Source organism: Cnephaeus nilssonii (assembly GCF_951640355.1).
Source record: "Cnephaeus nilssonii genome assembly, chromosome: 18".
Lineage (NCBI taxonomy): Eukaryota > Metazoa > Chordata > Mammalia > Chiroptera > Vespertilionidae > Cnephaeus > Cnephaeus nilssonii.
This window is the reverse complement of record NC_137089.1, coordinates 36,539,552-36,557,267: the sequence shown is the minus strand read 5'-3', so window position 1 is coordinate 36,557,267 and position 17,716 is coordinate 36,539,552. Positions and strand designations below refer to the sequence as shown.

The 17,716-nt window shown below is 41.4% G+C and overlaps 1 protein-coding gene across 10 annotated transcripts in view; it reads right to left on the bottom strand.

The window, feature by feature from the left end:
• LOC307113955 (serine/threonine-protein kinase Sgk3) overlaps positions 1–17,716 on the bottom strand; it is a 155,329-nt gene that overhangs the window by 112,472 nt on the left and 25,141 nt on the right. For 3 of the 10 annotated variants that reach the window (XM_079796004.1, XM_079795999.1, XM_079796008.1), the window contains one exon: positions 4,274–4,484. The exons of 1 other annotated variant lie outside the window; for it this stretch is intronic. The gene's annotated coding sequence lies outside the window, so the exon portion shown is untranslated. Of the gene's footprint in view, positions 1–4,273; positions 4,485–5,348; positions 5,474–5,644; positions 5,667–5,824; positions 6,049–6,132; positions 6,330–17,716 lie in introns of those variants that run through there. 6 more of the 10 variants (XM_079796007.1, XM_079796006.1, XM_079796010.1 and 3 more) reach the window with 6 other exon arrangements.

Sequence of the window (17,716 nt, the reverse complement as noted above, 5' to 3'; positions counted from 1 at the left end):
AAGGAAGGAAGGAAGGAAGGAAGGAAGGAAGGAAGGAAGGAAGGAAGGAAGGAAGGATTATATGTCTCTTTTTTCCCCCATTGACCCCTTCTAGCCTGCCTCTGCCCCTCTGGTGATTCTTATTTCTTCTTTTTCTTTAAAAATGTATTACTTTGGTGATTTAAAGATATTTTAAAAGACACAAAAGAGTGAACATATAAATAATAAGAAATAGAACATGGATAATTTATTAACCATAACGTAGAATACTATGCAGCTGTCAAAACTAATGGTGTAGACTGATAGATGTCCATGATATAAAAAAACACAAAACAACAAAAGAACAAATTGTGTGGAATGATTCTCATTTTCAAAAAATATCTCTGCATATATTTACAGATACACAGGTTCATATAATCAGCATGGAGAAAAATCTAGAAGGATATAAATACTCAGCAATGATTATCTTCATGAGTAAGATTAAAATGGAGAGGACTTAGTTTTCCTTTTCACTTCACATGCTTCTCGACTGCTTGAATTTAAGAGCATACATGCCTTTGTAATTAAAAATGTTTAGAAAATAAAAGAAAGAAAACTAAAATAAAAATAGGGGAAAAAGGTGACATACATAACCGCGTTTTCTTGGGAAACTGCGGCTATGATTCCTATAGTTCCCTTTAGCTGATCACATATATAGTATACTAGTAGCCCGTTTGCACGAAAATTCGTGCAATAGACCTTCATTCACCTGGCTGCCTGCACCAGTTTTCTGCCGGCACCAGGGACCCAGGCCTTGGCTGTGGCCACCGCCTTCTGCCTTTTTCAGGGTCGGGGCTTGGCCCCCGGGCGGTGGCCTTGGGCTCGGCAGCACCCAACATCCTTGCTAAGGATCGCAGGAGCCAACCCCCAGTGGTTTCCTGCGATCGGTGCAGGCTCCCCGCTGGTGCCCAAGGCCCGGAAAGCCTCGGACCCTGGGACCCCTGGGAGCGGCGGGAGGGGCCGGCCACGCCCCCCCAGGTGTTCGAAGGACACCCGGGACACCCGGGAGGGGCGGGAGGGGCCGGCCACACCCCCCAGGTGGCCCATGGACCCCCGGAACCCCCGGGAGGGGCCGGGCCACGCCCCCCCTGGTGGCCGATCGCCCCCCCCCGGGACCCCCGGGAGGGGCGGGAGGGGCCCGGCCACGCCCCCCGGGTGGCCGATCGCCCCGGGACCCCCGGGAGGGGCGGCATGGGCCCGGCCACGCCCCCCCAGGGTGCCGATGGCCCCAGGCACCCCCGGGAGCAGCGGCATGGGTCCGGCCACGCCCCCCGGGGGTGCCGATAGCCCCAGGCACCCCGGGGAGCGGCGGCATGGGCCCGGCCACGCCCCCCGGGGGTGCCGATAGCCCCAGGCACCCCGGGGAGCGGCGGCATGGGCCCGGCCACTGGGCACCGCCATCTTGATCTTCTCAAAGGCGGATATGCCACCCGGAGTCCCGCCCCCAGCCTCCTGCCGGCCCAATCGTGGGCATAGCGGAGGTGCGGTCAATTTGCATGTTTCTCTATTATAAGGTAAGATGTGCATTAGATTATATAATCTATCTACAGATCCTATATATGTTTGTCTGCATGTGTGGATGCTGATTTGGAAACCATATCATTTTAAGCTAACTTTAATCTGCTTTTATTTTAAAAACAGGGAGGTAAATAACTAAAAGTTTCTTCTCATTACTTAACTCAAGCAAGCAATTAGTCAAGTCCTAGTGAAGCCCCACCTACTTGAGGATGTTGCATCCATAGGCTGGCTAGTCCATCAGTGAGTCCGATTTTGTGTGTTAACATACATGAAGTCCATTTTACCTACAGGAAAAGTGTTTGGTATTGACTGGCATAGCAAATATACCAGGAACCTGAATGACAGCAATTAACCTGACTCCTACTCATTACTATATGCCCTGTAAATACAATGTTGGTTATTTAAAATCACAAAACAGTGAAGAGAATGACATTATCTCCACATTATAGGCAGACTCAAAAAAAAAAAAAAAAAAAGAGGAAGGCTTTAAAAAGGTACGAAATCCAGGCCTTTACTCAACCAAAAGCCTGTGAAATCTTCTTACTCTCAGTTTAAAGCCTGGAAACCAGCCCTCTACATTTCAATCATCTGCAAACAAATGCATTGTGTGGCCTGAAGAAACAGCTACCCATAATGACACTTCTGCACTTGGTGGTGCAAAGGAACTCCGCCTGCCAATATCATATGCCGACATATGTTTCTAATCCTTCCCAATCTTTCTTTGATCCCATATATGTCTTCCCCTTATGTCTGTCTGATCCCTTCAGGAGAGGCAAAGCAGCAATCTGCATGAATCCTCCACTGTGAGATCTCATTAACAATCCTTACTTCACCCTCCATTTGTCATATTACAAATTCTCACCCTACAACCATTCCCCTGGACCCGTGGTCGGCAAACTGCAGCTCGCGAGCCACATGCAGCTCTTTGGCCCCTTGAGTGTGGCTCTTCCACAAAATACCACGGCCTGGGCGCGTCTATTTTGAAGAAGTGGCGTTAGAAGAAGTTTAAGTTTAAAAAATTTGGCTCTCAAAAGAAATTTCAATCGTTGTACTGTTGATATTTGGCTCTGTTGACTAATGAGTTTGCCGACCACTGCCCTAACATAATCACCCTTCTTTCACCCACCCATCACCCCCACCCAAGGCAAACAGATTTGGGTTTTGAATAATAGTGGCTACAAAAAGGTAAACTAAGGCAGGTTTTCAAGACCTGTGGCAAATAGGAAAGGCCGGGAGAAGTTGGATAGGAGCAAGGAGATGGTACACTGCTCTCTTTGCAAACTCACTGCTGGCTCAGCTTCAAACAGGCAATAAAATTTTACTGTTCTGAGTCGGCCTTCAACATCTGATTTCCATGTTGTTTTCCTCCGCAATGACAATTAACTAACGCAAAGTTAGTACCGAGTTAAAATGACTTTGCCATGAACTACAAGGAGTGGAAATGGCACCTCTTAGATTCGCCACTTTTCTCCATGAAATAGAAGCGGGGGGAAAGGTGGAATGAGAACAAAGATGCCACCTTACAGAATGCAACAGATAAAGGGAAACAGACATCTAAGTCCCTTAAAATAATTCTTGAACTGTTTCTGTCAGGAACAACATGTTACATAATTTGAGTTTCATGAATCAGCAGTTTAGTCAGTAATTTACATGAACTTAAAAAGAGAGAGAGAAAACATGAGATTGGAAAAGGTAAAGTGGTTTCTGAAACAAGACAGGTTTCAAAAGTATTTTATTCCACCCCCACACAGAAGGACGAATGTTGAGAAGAACGCTGACAGGCAGATGACTCAGTGTGGCTTCATTAAGGGTTTCTTCCCACCTAATCCCCTTCTTCATGGGAAAGGCCACCCCACCTCCCATTTTCCCCTTCTCAATTTCTCCCACCAGGTAATGGCCACGTTTTCCTCTCTAATTGAGGGTTTTTCCATCTGGAGGTCACATACTTTAGAGTCCAGAGAGTTATGCTTAAAGGATATAAATAGTTGAGGTTTTTTTGGTGTTTTTTTTTTTTTGAAAGACAGATCTATACTAAAGTAATTGCAACATTTTGAGAAACACATTAGTAATGTCAGATACTTCAAAAAATTACAATACCCAGCATCACTGTATTTAAACTTGATCATTGGAGTTCACTGACATGGAAAACCTATAGTGATTGCTGTCCTTAAAAATGACCTTCGCTGAGCAGGGAGAGATAAGAAAGCTGTCAACACAAACACTAAAACCATGTGTCCAGTCTAAACTCTCCAAAACAGAAGGAAAAAGAATGAGAGACAGAAAGGACAACCAACCTATTTGCTTTTCAAAAACCAGAGATGATATCACCCCCCCCCCAAAAAAAAAACAAAAAACACAATAACAACAACAAAAAAACACAACCAGAGATGATAAATCCTAAGAAATGAGTCCAAAGAGCATTCTCATCCCTTTTGGAAAAAAACATGTGTATCGGACAGATACTGTTTGAAATAAGAGATACATTGGATTAGGCCTGGAAATCTTTCAGGCACAAATTTATTATGGTATTTGAGAGGCAAATGTTCTGAAAGTCAATAAATATGAAGTCATTTGGAGTCATTCATTCCGCAAATGTTTATTACAGGTTGGCATGTGCCAGGCACTGTGCACATACCTGCTCTCTACGCACGCGCTGCCTCTGACCAGCTGTGCAATCCAGGCTAAAGCTTTTTAACATTTCCATGCCTCAGTTTCTGGAATAAAAATGGCTACCAACCTCACGAGGTCTCTCTGAAGAGCCAGTAAGTATGTCTGGAAGCACCTTGTAACTCATGAAAGTGTCAGTTGTCATTTGGGTGAAGCGAATTCTTGAAATCCACCAACGTCTGTTGCGCCATAAATTTTATCAAAGGAAAGTGAACCTTCCTGCTTCCTGGACACGTCATAATCCTATTAAATGAGGCTTAGCGTCTCATCTAATCATCACCCTGGAAATTTAAATATATGAAAGAGAGAGATATAGAAAGCTAGTATGACGTACAGACCTTAACATAAAGACTCATAATCACCATAATGACAAGAACCATGTCTAATCTGACCATCTAATCTGACCATCAGGCCAAGGCATGTCTTTAAAAAGGGCACTTTATTCCGGAAAAGTATTTTCTCTGTATATCTGCAAACCACAAAATGGACATCTACAAGGCTCTATTTTAGACTGCATTTCACTTTCAATCTGACCCTTAAATGGAAGCTACAGTCATCTCAATTCTCAGACAGATTAGGAACAAAACTCCTTTTAAAAACAAAATTAGGCTCCAAGTAGTGGCAGTTGAAGAAAGGGGGAAGTTCTGGACTCTGCAGAGTTAGCTAACATGGGCTCCATGGCCAATAAGAAAGGCCACCTTGGAGACGATCCTAGGGATCTGGGTGGCTGAGATCTGCAGGGAAGAGGTCCAGAAGAGGGGTACTTCCGGACTCCCTCCCCCCAGGAGTGGAGGCACGGTGGCTTGTCTTACAGGAATGGTAACCAAGGGGTCCAGAAGGTACACACGGTCCTAAAAAAAAAAAAAAAGCCTGAAACTTCCTCTCATGTGTCCAGCTCTTGCAGTGACATTGGGGAACTGAAATACGAACAACCTCTTCATTGCTAGAACCGGTATAATTTGATATTTTGAGTTAACAATTTGGGTTAATATTTATAAAACACTTAGAAAGAGCCCAACACATAGTTAAGAGCTATCCAAGTGTTTGCCAAATAAGAAAGGCACTTTTCGGATTGGCTGGGTACAGCAGTCTCATACCTTTTACCCTGATAAAGATTTAGAAACTCTAGTTCTCTGTATTTTTACCTGCATCTCAAGTGTACCCTATACCGCCTCTTGTGCGGGACTGAAATTCTACTCCTGGCTCAGAAATCACTGTGCAAACGTCAATAAAGAGAGTTTAAGTCTCAAGAGAAGGAATTGTTTCTCTTTTTTCTTTCCAAGTAACCACCACGAAAAAGAACCACATCTAAAAAATCCCAAAGCACTTCTTAGCTGGTACAGATCGATGTGCAAACTGTGGGGACCTACAGAGTCCAAGTCACTTGAAAAGAGACGGAGAGGGTTCAAATCACAGAAAACAATAAAGGGTAACAACGCACCCAAGTGTCAGACCACAGGTCCACGGACAACAGGGTGGGGATTCCCGTGCGCTCAGCCCCGAGGCCCCCTCCATCCCTTCCTCGCCGGCGACCCGCGTCCAGTGCCCGCCCCAGGTGGGGTCTCCCAGCCTCCGGGCCCGCCCCTCCGCGCTCCGAGCCGCCGCGCACGGGTTAATTCACCGCGTCCGTCCACCGACACCCCCGGGAGGGCAGGAATCCAAAAGCGCAGCCTGAATTCACCTCCAGGGAACGAAGCGCACAAACTCTCCGAGTCGGCGGCTGGGCCGGAGGACTTTTCCCTCCCGACCAGCTCGGAGGACTGCGGGCTGAGGGTTTGGGGGAACTGCCCGGGCACCCGGGAAAGGCGCGTCTGCTCCGAGGCCCGGGCACCCCTCGCCGCGCCCCGCCTCTCCCGCCCGGGGGCTGGCGACTGCGCCGGACGCGCGCGGATCCTCCCGCCGCCCCGGGTCCGCCGCCCCCGCACTTACCGGGCTCCGCGGGGCTGCCTCGCGGCGCGGCGGGCGCGGAGCCGTGCGCACTCGCGCTTCCTCCTTCCCGGCTGGGCCGCCGGGCGCCGCGTTTCCTCCCTGACGCGTCACGGCGGCCGGCGGCTCCTCCCGCAGAGCGCGCGGGGTGGCCGGGGAGAGCCGAGTGGGCGGCCGGCAGCGCGCCGGGAAGGCGCCCGCTGCGAGCCCAGGGCGCCGGGCCGAGCCGCAGGGTGGGTGGCCCCAGCTCAGGCCGCCGCGCCCCCTCCGCGGAACCCAGCGCTTCTCCTCCCTCCCCAGGACAACCCCGAAAGCTCGGGTCCCCGCCCCGCCGCGTGCGCCAAGTTCGGGGGACACCGGTGGATCCCGTTTGGGGCTCAGACTCTCAGGGGTTTCCCGCTGAGAGCTAATCGCGACCCTGGGGGGTCGGGAATCGCACGGGCCGCCGGGCCTGGGCCGGGCCGGAGAGGATGACCCCGGTGTGTGCGGGGAGCAGGACCGCTGGGCCCCCAGGAATGGCCTGGGGTGGGCCTGTGGCTGGGTGCACGCTGGGAACTCCGAGAAGTCAAAGAAGTATCCAAATAGTGAAGCAACGACTATGCTTCATTTAGCATTATTTGAAGTGTTCTACTTTATCATCAAAGTTTTGGCCACAAATTGGCAGATCCTGTGTGCAGAGAAATGTCCTTTCAACATATCCTTTTTATCTACTAACTACTTTTTTGTTTCATTCCCATTAATCTCCAAGTCAGGTGAGGGCAGACATTACCCATCCTTATTCAAGTTGCATTTTAGACCCACTGATTTCCTCTTTTTTCTTTTTTTCCAGGTACGATAAAGAGGTACAGAAGTTGGCTCAGTGGATAGAGCGTCTGCCTGCGGACTGAAGGATCCCGGGTTCGATTCCAGTCAAGGGCATGTACCTCGGTTGCAGGCACATCCCCAGTAGGGGGTGTGCAGGAGGCAGCTGATCAGTGTTTCTCTCTCATGGATGTTTCTAACTCTCTATCCCTCTCCCTTCCTCTCTCTGTAAAAAAATCAATTAAAAAATTAAAAAAAAAAAGAGGTACAGAAGGTGAATGGAGAACTAAGAATTACATGACACGATGGATGTGGAGTAAAGTGGTTAGGATTTTGAAGTAGAGGGGATTTTTGCCTCACAACACTAACGCAATTCAAGTTTTATTGGCTATCACTTGAAGATAGACAACTATTTAAAGATTCCTATGTGCATTATCATACTTCAGATTTTGAGGCCAGGATCTATACTTCAGATTATATGGCTCTAGAGGGTTTGCCACAAATCTATGAATAATCGAACTTCCAAAGGTAATTAGAGGAACTGTGATTTATTGTGGCTTTCCTAAATTCAGGGGACACTTTCTTACATTTTAAAATGATATTTAAATATTTTGCACAACAGCCCTGGCCAAGGTGGCTCACTTGGAGCGTTGTCCCTGCACCAAAAGGCTGTGGGGAGTAGGTTTCCTGGGTTCAGTCCCTGGTGAGAGGCATGTAAGGGAGGCAACCAAAGGATGTTTCTCTGCCCCCAGCCCCACCCCTTTCTCTTCCTCTCTCAAATCAATAAACATATCCCTGGGTGAGGATTAAAAAATAAATAAATAGAATTTTTGCCTCAGAGGTAAAATTAGAATATTCATTTTTAATGTCAGTTACCACTGCATGGCCTTCTTAAAAAAAAAAAAAGATGTGGATCCAGTACTTTCATACTTCAAAATATCATAAGCCTAAAGAACTTTCTAAACAATGATGTTCAGTGGCATACAGAAATGGATATAAAGTACAGTAGATACAAATCAACACATTGCTAGTAGTCCTTCCTACATTTTCATTGTGATCCATACACAAAACAATCCACACAATGCACAAAGACGTTCCTCCCTTGTAACAAAATCAACAGTGATCAGTGTTTCTCTTAATTAAAGCCATATTCACAGTGCTGAAAATTTTCTCAGCCAAAAAGAAGTTTAGTGTCAATAAACTCCAAGTAAAATGACATCATTCTTGTTTTAGAGACCAATACCTGGCTATCACCACATCTGAAACTTTTTTTTCTTTATTTCTTTTTGAAAAACAAACATCTGGGAACCATTACAATTCTAAGATAAATTTGTGCTCCTGCTGTGAAGAACACACACACACACACACACACACACACACACACACACACACACACCCCTGCTACACCACCTCCCACAAATATTTTAAGGCAAGAAGGTGGATGAACCACATTTAACTGATACAAGGTTGTGTATTTTGCCTTTAATCTGAGAGCTGCAATTTAATAGCTTGATTTCTTAGAATACTGGAGGAGGTAAACCTATTCACAAACGATTAAAGGGTGTTTTTTTTTTTTCCGCTTAAAATTCATTTTATGGGCACACTTTAAAGCTGATCACTTTACTTAATCATACCTATAGGTATAGGTCATATCTCTATTCTCCATTATGCTTCCAATTTCAAGTTTACACTGTACAAGTTGTTGAATGTTCAGCTAAATGTCTAGTTGTTGTTAATGGCTTCATAAGGTTTTATGTAAATAAAATTTTAAAATAAAGTTTTTTTGGTAGACTATGGGATCCAATATTTTGTTTGGAAATATGATTCTCTTCATACATTTAGGGCAGACATTTTGTTCTTCTGTTTTATCTATAACATAGAGAGATTATGGGCACAAATTTTGGAATTGGACAGACTCGGGTTTAAGTTCTGGCTCTACCACTTTCTCTTTTGGGCAAATTATTTAACCTCTTTGAGCATTCATTTTATCAGTAAATGAGGATAATAATAGTACTTTTATCTCCTCAGTAAAACAGAGGTAGTAATAGTGCTCATCTCATGAAATTGCTATGAGGTTCAAATAAACTTAGTAGAATACATGGAACATAACATCAACCAACTGCTATTGTCATCATCATTATTATCTCTAACACATCTTCAAATGCCAAATATTTATATTTCATTATTATTATAAAGAATGGCCAACTTTCAGAGGTTTGTGTTTTTTGTAAAAGTCCTAAAAGTAACAGGAAAAAAATCATAAAATATAGTTATATTTACAATTTTAGAAGATTGGACTTGCCAATACTATAAAATATTGACCCAAACATTAAAAACAAACAAAAAACTACCTAACCAAGTAATACAGTATTTTTTCTAAAGATAATATATTACAACTAGAGGCCCGATGCATGAAGATTCGTGCAAAAATGGGCCTTCCTTCCCCTGGCTGCCGGCACCGCCTTCGCTCTGGCCCGGAGCTGCCTTTCCGCCTTCCCACGCTGCCCAGAGGCCCAGAGTGGCATCGCCCCACCCCTGGCCACTTGGTGCCTGTGTATGCAATTTAACCCACCATCTTTGTTGGGTTAATTTGCATACCCACTCCTAATTGGCTGGTGGGTGTCATGAAGGTACTGTCAATTTGCATCTTACTCTTTTATTAGTGTAGATGAGATGAGTGCTTACTTTTTTTCATCCTCTTTTCAAAATGGAAATCCTTTTTTAAAAATAATTTCAATTCTTTATTGTTTAAAGTATTACATGAGTCTCCTTTTTCCCCCATTGACCTCTCCCTGGCTGCTCCCACCCCTCAGCACATGCCCTCACACTAATACTGTCTGTGTCCATTGGTTATGCTCATATACATGCCTACAAGTCCTTTGGTTGATCTCTTACCCCACTCCCCCCCACCCCACCTTCCCTCTTAGGTTGGACAGTCTGTTCGATGCTTCTAGGTCTCTGGCTCTATTTTTGTTCATCAGTTTATGTTGTTCATTATATTCAAAATGGAATATCTTTTCTCTAAGTTGGTGCCCAATATGGAATCATCAAGACTTTTTATATCAAAATAAAGTCCTGTGTTTTTTGTAGTTCCTTTATTAAACCTTTGGAAGAGTTGAAGGGCATTACAATACAAGAAATAATCACTTCCTTAAGGGAGAAGATTTGATAAAATGGCAATCACAGGACCTGAATGATCTATTCATAAGTCAGCTGGTAGTGGAAGTGAGGGCTGGTATTCATTAGAATATTTATTTTATAGCAGATAAGTCGCCAAGACCACAGAGGTACGAGTAATAGTACCAACTACAGATTACAAAAATAATCTGTTTTTGATTCATATTATTTGCACTGTTTTTACAGCACCTTTTCCTTCATTCTACTACAGACTCATCTACTTAAGTGGGTCAGACATGAAGAGTTGTTGCTATAGTTTCTAGCTATGTTTATCAATTGATATTGCAATCGCAGCATCTCACAACTTCAAAATTAAGAAAACCACTTTTGGGCATCGTCCAGTGCACCTAAAGATCATGAGTTCAATTCTGGTCAGGGCACATGCCCGGGTTTTGGGTTCAATCCCCCTTGGGGGCTGGTGTAGGAGGCAGTCAATCGAGGTTTTGCTCTCACATCAATAAATGTCTCTCTCTCTCTCTCTCTCTCTCTCTCTCTCTCTCTCTCTCTGCTCTAAAAATCAATAAAAAAAAAAAACTCTTTAAAAATAAAAAAGAAGAAAACCATTTTTATTGGGAAGGTACTTTAAAGCACAGTCCTAGCCATGAATTGACTCAGAAAATAAATTAACAAGAAAAAGTTGCTGTGAAAATAGAAGAATTACAGTGACCAATTTATTGAATTTTCTGAACAAAAACAATTTAATAAAACATAAAGCAACCCAAGCTATAGTTAGAAAAACTCAAATATTCATAGGAACTGAAATTGAGACCAGTTTATTCCGCCTTAGCTCAGAGCAGAATTAACTTGTTTCCTTGATCTAGAAAATGGTTCAGAGAGTGCTCATTTTGTGTATTTGAGGTGGGAGTGGCCCAAATGTGAACATGTTTCTTGGGCCAAATTAGCCATGTTCAAACTCAAAACTGAAATGCCTGAAGTTCAAGTGTGTTTTGTAATAAAGGGAAACTCTATTTTAAAAGCAAGATTACTCAAGGGTCAAATATAAGGCTTTTCATATTACAGGCCTTTCTCACTTTCTATATTAGACTCATGAAAAAAACCAAGGGGAAGTGTTAGGAGATGTGAAATCTCAAACTGCTAGCATCAACTTTTTGATATTAAAAAAATTGCTAGAAATTACTTTAAGTTTTGCTAAGACCATTATCTGATGTAAAACTATTATTCTTCCCTGTTAAGGAAACCCAATCTAGTTATTATGAATATCGAGAATAAAATAAAAATCCCCCCCCCTTTTTTTTTCAGCCTCTTGTTTGGATAGTCTATTACATACATAAACTCTGTGTGTTAATAGGTGACAATAACTTATTTACATAAGTCATGTCAGCAGTTACTATGTTCCTCAGAGAATCAGACTAGGCCTCTGAGCTCAAACCTACAAGGTAGACTTTGAAGATAATAATTATTTTTGTTGCTTATCAGTAGGAAATAATAGCTTTTCTTAAACACTAGTCATTTGATGACTCAGTTATTTACTGTCAATTATGTGCAATTAATGATTAATCCCATTTCAAATGCACATGCTCTGGCTTAAAGAAGTTTGTTGTTATTTTTTCAACTGAATCTCTAAGGAATCTGTGTCTGGCTCAACCAGTTGTGTTAAAAACTTAAATAGCCCTAACCGGTTTGGCTCAGTGGATAGAGCGTCGGCCTGTGGACTGAAAGGTCCCGGGTTCGATTCCAGTCAAGGGCATGTACCTGGGTTGTGGGCACATCTCCAGTGCGGGGTGTGCAGGAGGCAGCTGATCGATATTTCTCTCTCATCGATGTTTCCAACTCACTATCCCTCTCCCTTCCTCTCTGTAAAAAAAATCAATAAAATATATTTAAAAAATAAATGAATAAAAAATAAAAACTTAAATAGACTTTAAGGGATTGTAACTCTTTACATACCAAAAGACCCTTACATTACCTATGTTTTCTAGAATGAACAACTTCAGTTCTTTAAATTTTTCTCACACCTTTTTTTTTAGTGTTTTATGATTTTTATACAATTCTTTCCAAATTCTTCACATTTTTATTTAGATGAGAGGTCCACAATGAAACATGGAACTCTATAAAGGATCAGATAAGTCTTCAATATAGTGAGAGCATTCTCTCGAAGCTGTGGTATTCGAGCTCCTATCATGCAACTTAGAATTAGTCTTACATTTAAAATTGTATCATCATTATTCAATTTTTAAGATGTAAACTCTAAATGCTTGTTTAGCTTACTTATGTTTCTTGAATTATATTTAAGAAGTTGCTTTGACTATCTTATTGCCTCTGCACCTATTTTACAGAAACTGTATTTTCCTGGGTGACTTTGAAGCTCGTCATATTTAAGACAAACAACATCCAAAGTGGAGGTGTGCACATGCTAGTGGTGCTCAAGAGAATCTACTACAGCGCAGAAAGGAAAGATCCCCATGTCTATTTGTCTTATCTAGAAAGAAAGAAATTAAACTCTATTATTTAACATACCTATTGACACTGGCATGCTCCTACTGTCCTTTGTCACCATATAGTCAAGTCATCCACATGCTGTGTGAGTTATCCTGAGAAGGTCGGGCTTTCCACTCACTCTCCTTCATCCAACACCTGTGTTTTGCAGTTTAATGCAGTATATAGGGGGTCACTGATGTGGTTAATTTTGTAAAAACTAATCCTTTCAATAGAATCTATATACTACTTTGTACTGAGGTGAGGAGTAAATCATGGAAACTCTTTCCCTTCTATCAAAGTATTCAAGGTATTTAGGATTAAAAGCATTGTGCCTGGATACACACTGCCTGGTTCTGCCATCACCAGCCATGTAACTCTGGGCAAGTTATTTATAGTTATTTAACCTCTCTATGGTTCAGGCTCTTCATCTGTAAAATGGAGAACATCATTGTATCTACTGTGCTGGGTTGTTCTGAGGATGAAGTAAGTAATATATATAAAATTACCATCACACCCAACTGGCATGGCTCATTGGCTGAAGGTTGACCTATGTGAACCAGAAGGTCACGGTTTCAATTCCCAGTCAGGGCACTTTCCAGGTTGCTGGCTTGATCTTCAGTGTGGAGTGCGCAGGAGGTAGCCAATCAATGATTCTTTCTCATCATTGATGTTTCTCTCTTTCTCTCCCTCTCCCTTCCTCTCTGAAATCAATTATATATATATAAGAAATGATGCATTTTCCTCTGGCAAATACAAGGATCCAAATTTCCCTACCTTTTCTGTGAGTAGTAGTTTCCTTTAATGGTAAAACTTTAGCAATGCGTGAGAGAGTTACTCCATTCATCCTCCCCTTTAAGTGCACATGTGTTTTGAAAAAAAAAAAATGGTTTCAAAGAGAATGTTTTGAAAAGGATGTTTGGAATTATTTCCATTAGTATGTAATTTTGTTGCAAAAAACTGTGTGTGTGAGTGTGTGTGTGTGTGTGTGTGTGTGTGTGTGTGTGCGTGCTATTAAAACTGTAATGCATAATACACACTTAAAAATTTTGGAAACACAATTTTCTATTTATTTAAATATTCTCCAAATAATGAATTTCAGTGTGTCTTAAACTAATCTGTTGATGTGCAATGCCTTTAAATTGGTTTGCAAGAATTTTTGATAGCATAGAAAATAGAAATTTACTAGTCAAATTTCAACCAAAACCTTTGCAGAACTGGTTGATGGGATTGAAAAAGAAAATGGGAATCTTTTTTAAAAATATATATTTTTATTCATTTCAGAGAGGAAGGGAGAGGTTGAGTACCTAATGTGTCCCAGGTATTGGGCTAGGCTCAGAGAGATAGAAATTAAAAATATACTCCCCACCCACAAACAGTAGTTTACATCATTTATGAAACATATAATAAGGAACTACTCCCACAACTAAAATCCACAGAATCATCTGCTTCTCAGCTCCTTCCCCTTGCCACCACTCCTAGGCCTTTACACAGATAATGATCTGCTGTGGATTGGGATTGGAATTTGAAACTGGTCATTTGAACACCCACTTAGTTTTCATGTAGTTTAAATAACCATTTATTTCTTATTTTCTCCTCTAGATATCTGCAAAGTGCTTTTAAGGTAATCATGTGGACATAAATATTTCTAATTCAACAGACATTTCCTCTACAAAGCACTGGGTTAAGACAGAGGGAAGGTTCGAGGTACAAAGATGTACTGTGCTTTCAAGGAGATTTTATATCCATACTGGAACATGAGAAAATGAGAAATGAGAAAAACACCTTAATTTTGTCCTTCTGCTATGTGGATTGCTTTCACTATTGAATGTACTCCTTAGTACATGGTCTTTTTAACTATCTTATCCTTTTGTCTTGTACTGTATTTCTTCATACTTAGTACCATATTAGTTGAAAGTTTTACAGGCATGTTATTTAGCTTCAACCATCTCTTTCAAATTTCATCTCATTACATGTAATTTCAACCCATGACTGGGCTAAATTATTATTTTTTGGGATAAATTATTTTTAATTGCTACTTATTTGCATAGCAGAACAATCACATGAAGAATAGGTAGAGGGAAGTACTGCTGAAAACTAAGATCATAGAAATTAAAATTCCTTGCATGCCTAAAATAGAATCCTATACCATTTCCCTAAATAGCAAGAAAACATGGTGATTTGAGGTATTCAAAGCAAGAAACACAACCACATGACTTCCTGGGGTCTCGTTTACATTTAAACTCTGCAAATAAGCAAAGTTAAAGCTCACAGTCTTTGGAGGAACCTACATCTGTTTGACTTTTAAAAGAGGTACTAACAGTTCAGAAATTTAGGGCATGGTAGGAAAAGTCAAAATTAGTTACAAAAAATCTGTGATAATTTAGAAAAACATAAGCAGCACATTCAGGCAATTAAAAAACCAGTATCTTAATTTGAATTTTAACTGATACATACTTCCTGGACCTATCCCTCCCACAGAAAAATCCAATTTTACTATGATAATCATTTCCTTAGAAAATCAAAAGAAAAAATACAATTTGAACAGATTTTAATACAGTGTAGTGATTAAGAGCGTGGCTCCAGAGGAAAACAGGCCTGGGTTTGAATCTTACTCTGCTGCTGACCAGCTCTGGACCCAGGCATATTTCCTAACTCCCAGTTTTCTCATTCATAAAAGTAGTTCCTATTTCATATGGCTGTTGTGAGTATTAAGTGAAATAATTACACGGTAAGAACACAATATATGGTAAAATTTAAATTATATGTATATATACAATTTATATTATCTATAAATTACATATAAAAGTACATACTCATTATGATAGGCAGAATGATAGTCCCCCAAAGAAGTCACATCCTAGTCCTCAGGACTTGTGACTATGTTACATTACATGGCAAAGAATTAGGGTTGCATGGACAACATGGGTGAACCTTGAAGGCCTTATGCTAAGTCAAATGTAAGACAGAGAAAGACAAATACCATATGTGGAATCTAAGAAAAAAAAAAAGATCTCGTAGATACAGAGAACAGATTACTGACTGCCACAGGGTTAGGGAGAATGAAATGGGTAAAAGGGGTCAAAAGGAACTAACTTCCAGTTACAAAATAAATAAGTCATGGGATGTAATTTCAGCATGGTGACTGTAGTTAACAATACTGTATTGTATATTTTAAGGTAACTGAGAGAATAGATCTTAACATTTCTTATCACAAGAAAAAAGTTCTAATTATGCATGGTGATGGATGTTAACTAGATTTATTGTGGTGATCATTTCACAATACATAGACATATGGAATAATTATGTTGCACACCTGAAACTCATATAATATTATATGTCAATGATACCTCAATGTAAAAAATAAATTATCTTTTTAAAGGAATTAATGATGCAGATGGAATTAAGGCTGCTAATCAGCTGACTTTAAGATAGGAAGAATATCCTGGATTTTCTGGGTGGGCCCAAGGTAATCACAAGAGTCCTTAAAAGTGAAAGAGGGAGGCAATAGAACAAAGTCAGAGAAAGATGTGACTATGGAAAAATGGTCACAGAGATGCCGTATGGCTGGCTCTGAAGGTGAAGAGATCATGAGCCAAGGAATGTGGGCAGCCTCTAGAAGGTGGAGAAGGCAAGGGAATGAATTCACTCTAGAGCCTCCAAAAGAGTGTAGCCCTGCTGACACATTGATTTTAGCTCGGGGACGGAGCTATACGATAATTTACAGAGCTATGAGATAATCCATGTGTGTTGTGTTACATCTCAAGGTTTGTGGTAATATGTTATAGTAGCAGATAGAAAACAAATTAGATATATAGCCGTATCAGGAGCCCTACAAAGGTTGCAGTGTGTGAGCAAATGTGGGCATGTGGAGAATTCTTTTTCCTCCCCAGTTTTGGAAACCATTCTAACTCACAAACTTTTTAATTTTTGTTTTCTTTTTTTTTAATAGACATTTATTTATTTATTTATTTATTTATTTATATAGCAAACGTGGAAATTTATTGAAGAATGAGTACAGACTCCCACGTGGGGAAGGGGAAAGAATCTCACAGCACAGACTCCCATGTGGGGAGGGGGAAAGAGTCCCTACTTTTCTTTTTTCCTTTTTTAAATATATTTTTATTGATTTCAGAGAGGAAGGGAGAGAAAGAGAGAGATAGAAACATCAATGATGAGAGAGAATCACTGATTGGCCACCTCCTGCACCCCCCCACCCCCCACTGGGGATCGAGCCCATAACCTGGGCATGTGCCCTGAGAATCGAACTGTGACATTCAACCACTAAGCTATGTTGGTCGGGCAATTTATGTTTTCTTTACATAACTAATTGCAAGAACTAACTTACCATACCATAAGATTATCCTCCAAGCAATAGGATTGCTACTGGCTAACAGCCTGTAATTATTGGAATCTAGAGTCTAGGTCAGTGGTGGGCAAACTCATTAGTCAACAGAGCGGCAAACCGCGGCTCGCGAGCCGCAGTTTGCCGACCACTGACTTAACCCATTATGGTTCCTTGATGGCAGCTGACAATTATAGGAAATAAATTTTATTTAAGTACTATTTAGTTTCTTATGATTTTCTTATTTGTGTCTAGACATCTGAGAGTATCATACAAAGTTATGAGTTGACAATGCCTGAGTCTAACAGGAGTGGTCTTGTCATCTCCCTGAGTGGTGTGGACAGAGGTTGTTGGTGGAGGCAGGCCACACTCGTCGAGTGCTTCCTGCCTCCTCTCAGCTCTATCAGAAGCATATTATTTATATTATTGCCTTTAATTTTCAAAACCACGCATTGCTTGCAAAGGAGCTATCTCTCTGTCTCTTTCTTTCTTTCTTTCTCTCTCTCTAAAAAACAAACAAACAAACACCCCATGGCATCATTATTCCCATTTCACAGATAAAGAAACAGAAGTTCAAAGAGATAAATAACCCTACCCAGGCCATACAGCAGGAAAGTGGCAGAGCTGAGTCCACTTGATTTGAAGCCTATGATCTTTCTAGAGCCTCACAGAGCACCAATGTCAATGGGTGGTGCTGGGTGAAAGGCATCAAAGACCACGTGTAGAGTTTACAAACTCAAATGCCTAAAGTACCTGGGAGGCACCACAGATGCCAAGTGTCAGAAGAGGTGAAAGTAAGATGATAAATGGCAACTGACATCAGCCTTT